The 7,729-nt window shown below is 41.7% G+C and overlaps 1 long non-coding RNA gene across 1 annotated transcript in view; it reads right to left on the bottom strand.

The window, feature by feature from the left end:
* Positions 1-5,568, bottom strand: part of LOC125620181 — a 100,555-nt gene extending 94,987 nt beyond the window's left edge. Inside the window, exon 1 of the long non-coding RNA XR_007351781.1 lies at positions 5,220-5,568. This is a non-coding gene — a long non-coding RNA (uncharacterized LOC125620181). The remainder of the gene's footprint in view (positions 1-5,219) is intronic.
* Between the last annotated feature and the right edge of the window lie 2,161 nt (positions 5,569-7,729).

Raw genomic sequence — 7,729 nt, 5'->3', positions numbered from 1 at the left:
TATTTTGCTGCAGCCGGACTGCGGCAAGAGTGCATATCTTCAGTTTCCACTTTCTAATGAAGCTCTTCCTCTCTTTGCTAAAACCTTATGCCTCCTTCAGTTCTTAAATGTCAAGAACCTGGAAATTTCAAGTAGAGATCTCCTCTGCCCTCTGGAGAGACCTCCTCAGACTCCCATGTGGTGACAGGATGGAGGTCAAAGGAAAAGAGGAGTTTCAGTCTTCTTTGTTATGCCTCAAGTAATAAGCTCTTAACAAAGTTTCTTGAATGAATTATGGGTGACTTAATGCTGTAGAAAAGTTAGGGAAGTGTGGACTTGGAAAAGTCATTAAATGGTATAACTGAGAGGTTGTTGGGAGATGGAGCGGAGGGGTGTTTTATTAGGTAGATGGAGGAATACAGAGGAAGCTAGAGTTTGGGGGCTACAAGATAATAGATACAGATGAGGGAAGGCAAGAGCTTTTGCCTGGAAAAGTACCCAAGGCCAATCTGACCCCTAGAGAAAGCACCATATGCACATGCTAAATGATTCTTTCACTTTCTTAGGGGAACATGTGTGTTTTGTAGGTGAGGAGTAGATCCATAAGAACAGTGTTTGTTAGGAGCAAAGGATACTTATATTCATGGGGATATCTATCTGTGCCAGCAAATTGCAATTTTTTTTTTCAATACTGAGAACTGAACACATAGTAAGGTCTCAATGCATGCTAGTCAAGTGCTACTAGCACACACACATACAAGCCACATATGTGGTTTTATACTGCCTAATAGCCACATTAAATATGTAAAAAAAAAACCCAGGGGATATTAACTGAATAATACATGATCACACGAAATATCCAGAGGGCAGAGGAGATCTCTACTTGAAATTTCCAGGCTCTTGACACGAAAGAACTGAAGGAGGCCAAAGGTTCTTTTTTTAATATTTATTTTTTAATTGTAGTTGGACACAATACCTTTATTTTATTTATTTATATGTGGTGCTGAGGATTGAACCCAGGGCCTCGCATGTGCTAGGCTCAGGATATTTTTCCTGAGCCACAGCACCAGCCCAAGGCTTAAGGTTTTATCAAAGAAAGGAAGAGCTTTATTATAAAGTAGAAATGAAGATATGCACTCTCAGAGCAGAATGTGAGCATTATGGTTTAGATGTGAGATGTCCCCCTCTGAGCTACATCCCTAGAAATTTTTGTTTTTATTTTGAGACAGGATCTTGGTGAAGTTGACTACGTTGGCCTTGAACTTGTGATCATCCTGTCTAGGCTTCCTGAGTATCTGAGTGTGCAGGCACGTGCCACTGCCCAGCTGCAAATTACAGTTTCTTGAACTCATTCTCCTTCCTCTCTCTCTCTCTCTCTCTCTCTCTCTCTCTCTTTTCTCCCTTTCTTTCCCAACTTCTTTTAATTTCAGTAATAATTTTTATATTGATCACATGTTAAAGGAATATGACTTTGGATATTTCATGTAATCATGTATTATTACAGTTAATATCGCCTTCTTTATTACATATTTCGCGTGGCTATTAGACAGTACAAAACCACATATGTAACTTGTGTGTGTGTGTATGTGTGTGTGTATGTGTGTGTGTGTATGTGTGTGTGTGCATGTATGTTTGTATGTATGTGTATGTATGTGTGTGTGTATGTGTGTGTGTATGTATGTGTGTGTGTGTATATGTATGTGTGTGTATGTGTGTGTGTGTGTGTGTGTGTGTTTCTTTTTATGGGCTAGCACTGCTCCAGGGCCTCATGCTCTCTCCACAGCAATGTCTCTGTCTAGTTTTAAAGATCTCCAATCAATGAGCTAAGATAATCCTTTAGAAAAAGGCTCTAATTAAAATATCCCCTTAATAAAAGGGGTATGCTAACCAATATCAGACCTTCACAAGACCCATGGACAAATGGGAGTAGATGTTGGGCTTCAAGCTGTGTTGGTGATGTAGTGTGTTTCCAAAGAGACCTGCTGAGACTAATTCTAGCCAATAAGTCAGTGGATTTCACTTCTTGGAAATGTTTCTAAGCATAGGTGAACCTTGGGTTCCCATCCCTCTGTCCCTCCTTTGAAAAATTTCATTCAGAAAATATAGTGGAAAAGGCTCACCCCATTCCAATCAACAGCATCCATTATTACTTAATGGATAGAATTCCGAAGAAGTAGTTCATTTATATAGCATTTGATCTTTGCTAGGATAGCTCACTGAATTATTTTTAAGAATCTCCTAAAATAAAGCCATATCCCAACTTTGTGTTGCTATAAAATTATCTTTAAATAATCTATCTTAAAGATTTTTTGTCTTGATATTAAAAACTACCATTTTAATACAACTCCTTGAATTTCAGTAAATTGCCATATCTAATTGAGCAATAATTCTAAAGTCTTTTTTCCCCCTTCTTCTTCAGTGCTAGGGATAGAATGCAAGGCTTTGTGCATGCTAGGCAAGCACCCTATCACTGAGCTACAGCCCTAGCTCAGGAGAATGGTTTTTCATTAGTAAAGCAATCTGATTATTCTGTGCAAACTTTCCATAGCACAGTTACTGCCTTGCTAACCTAGTGTCTCACCTGTTTTTAAAGACCTTTTATACAAGTTTTTGTTGGTGCTTGTTTTTAATATTATTGTTATTATTATTTTTAGTGGGGAACACCAGAGATTGAACCCAGGGGCACTTAACCACTGAGCTGCATCCCCACCCCTTTTTATGTTTTTACTTTGAGACAGGGTCTTGCTAAGTTGCTTAGAGCCTCACCAAGTTGCTGAGGCTGGCTTTGAACTGGCAATCCTCCTGCCTCAGCCTCCCAAGTCATTGGGATTACATTTTGAAGATACATATGTAATTGCTGGGTCATGTGGTGATTTTATGTATAACTTACTAATGAATTACCAATAAATGGAGCATATTTTAAAACATCCTCTCTGAAGACGCTCTTGAACTATGCTTTCCTCTTCCACTCAAGTTTTCATTCCTTCTGTTACCACTGTTGCCAATTTAGACATCTCTCCTAGCACTTGAACTTGAGCTTGATAACTATATTACCTGAATCCTATCAGTAGAATGTAAACTCTTAAAGAGCCAAACTTGGGCCTTATTTTTCTTTGTATAGTTTATCCTAACACCATAATAAATCTTTGTCGTTCAAAAATAAAATAAAATAAAAAATAGAAGACTGTTCTGGGTGCAGAAACGACTCAACTTCAAACAGAGAGACTTTTTATTTGGGGAACTAAGATCTTGAGATGCTATAAAGTGGTAATTGCTGTTTTTAGCTCTAATTACTGAGGCTATGCTGGCATACCAAGGTTGCTATTGTATTTACTTAGACAAAGGAAGAGAAGGCATGTGTATGTGTGTGGGGAAGGAGAGGCTGTATTTTGTATACTGCAGCTTTTTGACAGTAAGCTACATTTGCAGAATCTGTCTCAGCCAAACACCTCTACCAGGGTGGGGAAAAACTCAGAATTTCATCTTTGAGCAAGCCTGAGTTGCTGGGCTCCTTCCTGGCTGCTATGCTGAGATCTCAAAATGCTGCATTTGATAAACCATGGTTCTGCCTAGAGAGACTAGAAATTTTGGCAATCTTGCAAAATCACAAGAGTTTTAATTAAATTGCTTTCAACATAGCTTTACTTAATGAGTCGTAGGACAAAATGTTGAATTAACACAAAGAATTTCCTAATGGAGTGAAAACAAATGGAAGGTGGCTTCTCTTGTGAGCTTCCTGTAATTGGAACCACCAATCAGAGGTGTCAGCTGAGGGCTCCCTGATGGAATTTTTTGTTATGGTTTCTGAGTCAGCATACAAGATCAAATACTGAAAAAGGGTTGACTTCCAAGTGCAAAATCTTTGAGGGTCAGGCAGAGATGGGTCAGGCACCACTTGCTTACTAAGAACCTGTAATCTAGCTGTGGAGGTGAGAAATGGACATGTAGAATCATGGTAAATTTAGGTAAAATGTAAAAGAGGTAAAGGAAAAATATAGACAACTGGTGGCCCTAGGTGGAGTGGAGGGTTGGGGGTGGGATCACTGCAGGGCTTGGTGGGGATAAGTATCCCAGCGGCTTGAAAGGCTGAGACAGGAGGATCGTGAGTTCAAAGCCAGCCTCAGCAAAAGCGAGGCACTAAGCAACTCAGTGAGACCCTGTCTCTAAATAAAATACAAAATAGGGCTGGGGATGTTGCTCAGTGGTCGAGTGCCCCTGAGTTCAATCCTTGGTACCCCCTCCCTGGCAAATAAAAAGTGGAGATAAGTACAGTAAGACAGACAGAATGGTCTTAAGAGTTCCAAGTGAAGAACGTGATGCCTGTCAAGGGCATGCAAAGGTTAAGGCCTGTCAAGTAAACTAGTCTGAATAGAGCAGGCTATTTAAGGAAATGTGTGGATGCGAGAATGGCATGGGTAAACTGGGAGTCGGATTTAAAAGCATATAAAAAAATAAATATAAGCTTAGATTTTATCCAGTAGGGAGTGAGAAGCCATTTGGGTTTCTGAGCTGGAGAGTGACACATTGACAGTTATGTTTATGGAAAAGTAATCTAACAAGGCATTAGAGGCAGGCTGAAAGGGAGAAGATAATGGGCAAGAGAAATAAGCAAAGAGACGGTTGGAATAGTTCAGCTGAGAACACAGAACCTGGTCTTGCCCAGAGGCAATGGGGATACAAAGAAAGGTGCAATCGGGAGGTGGATTCAATAAACAAATCTGAGCTTTGTTTAGGTTTAGATAAATATTTTTAGATGTTGATTTTTAAATTTTTAATTAGTGTACTTCTACTTCACATCCTCCAGATACCATTCTGTCGCACATCAGAACCTTTTCAGCTGACCATTCAACAGCGATTTCAAGTAGCTGAGGGATATAATTACATGACCACTGTCAGTCATGCTTGATGTCTCATCTCAAGTGGGTCCTGAGTGTTGTTTGGCAACCTGAGCACATTTCTCTGCTCTAGTGAGGTCACTGGAGGGTGAGGTCTGTGGGCAAGGATGTCTGTTCTGCTCACTGGCCTATCCCAAGTGCCTACAATATTCCTTGGCACACAGCATGGTCAGTGGGCAAATAATTCACACTTACTCCCCTTTCCTCAGACCTCAAATCTTCTCATCACATTTCACATTTAATTGTTGACCTTGCTGCATTTTTCCCTACGAAAATATAATTGATCTGAAGAGAGCACCCATTTACCACCCCCAAGTAAGTCAACTGGCCCAGTTTTGCCTTTACCCGTATTGGCTCCTTCTCACTTATCACAAAGGACAGCTTGTCTTAGCTTCCATCAAAGTCGAACCCTCTGAATTGTCAAATCCAGTTCTTAGGTCTTTCGAACACCATTTGACTAGTGAATCCCTCCTCCCTCCTTTCCCTGACCGGTGGCTCCATCTCAGCTGTATTTGTGGTTTCTTACTCAGCTGTGAGTTGTAATCTTCCAGTTTCTGCCCTCAGACATCTGTTTTCTGTAAAGTTAACTTCAACACTTCATGCCCTATCTATATGCTGATGGCTGTCAAATTATATCCAGGCCCTGAATTTAATACTCATGTATCCAACATCTCTCTTGGATTTTTGAGTAGACATTTCTCTCTCTCTCTCTCTCTCTCTCTCTCTCTCTCTCCTGTTAAACTTCAGGTGCAAGAATTGGGGGTGTGGCTCAGTGATAAAACATTGCCCTACTATGTGTGAGGCCCTGGCTTTGATTTCCCGCACTGAAAAAACAAATTCAGGTGCATAGAATCATAACATTTGGTTGATGACATAGTTGTTTTTTCGGTCAATGTTTGGCCCTCTTTTGATTAACTGATTTACTTATTTTTCAAATGATATAAAAATTACTAATGAACCCATTTCCCATTAAAGAAAATAAAACATTGACCCAACACCCTACATGATCTGATCTTCTGGGTCCTCATCTACTCCCATCCTCCTCCTTGTTTCTTTGATCTGAAATCTTTGAAGTTGCTCTTCCAATCTCTGTGCATCTCTCATTCTGTTGAAGTGGATGCTCATCAGGGACCCCTCCTTAGCCAATGGCACAAGCCGTTGTGGAAACAGTGCCAGGTGGGTGGTTTGACTGGGGTGGTACACCTGCCAAACAGTAATGCAGGTGCCCTAAGCCAGCTCAGGAGGACAGAAACCTCCTGTGGTGCCGAAGGGCAAAAGCTCACTAAGTCCTGATTTTTCAGGATGAATACAGGCTGTGAAAGCAGAGCCTCATGATCCTTCTGACCTTCTGGGCTTTCAGCAGGAGGTGTCAGAGAAGTTCCACAGGGATAAGTGGCTTATGGCAGCCAAGCGTTCATAGAGCTGTCACTGTTTGACCTAGCCGTCTGCTCTTCCTTTCAATGTGCAGCAGAATTTGTCAACCACTGGATTGTGTGTCTAGTGACAGGGAATGTGAGCTGGGTTTAGACCATCGTGAGACAGGACTTTCTTTGGCTCTCTCTCCATTTGACAATAACATAATCCTTGCATACATTATGAGATTGGAGAGTTTTAGTGTTATTTCCCAAGATGATTATAAAATCGAAGGCAATTCCAAGGTAGCTGTTACACAAAAGGTACATCTGTCCTGATGCAGGGCTCTCAGCCCTATTGGACACATAAAGGAAAAAAGGAAAATAAAATGAACCCTCAGTACTTTCCCCTTCAAGTCCAGTGACTGGCTACTTAAATTCACATCTTGTATAAAACGAGAAACAAAAAACATTTTCAAAAAGAAAAGTAAAAGATATTATTCTTTTCCAATTCCAACTCTCGTTTTCTCTCCGTAACCCCTCATAACTGACTATGTGTGCATCTGTGTACTGCCTGTCCCCTGTACTCAATCTCCAGGAGATTGAGTGCTCCTTGGGGACAGAGACCTGGGCTGGTTCATCATTCTAACTCCATGACCTAGGACAGAACTTAGCACATAGTAGGTGCTTGTTGCAGTTTGGGTTCTCTGGGAAGCAGACTACATGATGGAGTTTGACGTGCGAGACTTCTTCTGGTGAGCACTCTTGGGATTAGCAGTAATAAAAAGGAAGAGAAGGAGAGAGAGGATCAGGCAGAGGGTCAGGAAGGGCTGGGATTCGTCTTGATGAAGGCCTCAGCCAGTCCCACAGGAAGCTCTGAAGCTGGAATGGCGCTTTAGAGTTGTACCAAGTTGGGGTGTCGGGTCTGGACCTTTATAATACCACAAAGATCCTAGGTTTCCCTAAAAAGGAAACCTAGGATCTTTGTGGAGGAGGAGCTCTCTGGTTAGGTAATTGGGCAGTGGGCTGCCCACCCAAGGCTTCCTTCCAGTAGCACTCCCAGGAGCTGAGGAGAACGTTGCTTCATTTCTGAGGGCAGGGATGTGCGTAGCTCCTCACAGGGCCAAACAAAGCATCCAATAAGGCGGTCAAACAAAGGAACTTACCATGATCCAAAAACAGGATAGATGGGGTAAATACTCGTGATATGCAAGAGGGAAAGCAAGGCGGAGTCAGGTGAGTGAACCCCATGCCAAAAGTCCTCTGTTTGCTCATTCATCCATTGCTTACTATAAACCAAGCCCTGTGCTGGGTGCCATGAGCCGGTGACACTACAGACAGGTGCCCTGACCTCATGAAAAACAAGGAAACATCCAGAGCAGAAAGCAGTGTGTTATGACTTACACAAGTAGAAATTGAGCTTACAGGGAAGAGAGAGGAGGGGGCGTCTCTCAGCTAGGGGAACACAGGGGAAGGGCTGAGGAAGACAGTATGAGGAGGCTT

This window comes from Marmota marmota, unplaced genomic scaffold (assembly GCF_001458135.2).
Source record: "Marmota marmota marmota unplaced genomic scaffold, marMar, whole genome shotgun sequence".
Lineage (NCBI taxonomy): Eukaryota > Metazoa > Chordata > Mammalia > Rodentia > Sciuridae > Marmota > Marmota marmota.
Note: the sequence above shows the minus strand (reverse complement) of the source record. Positions and strands in the feature narration are given on the sequence as shown.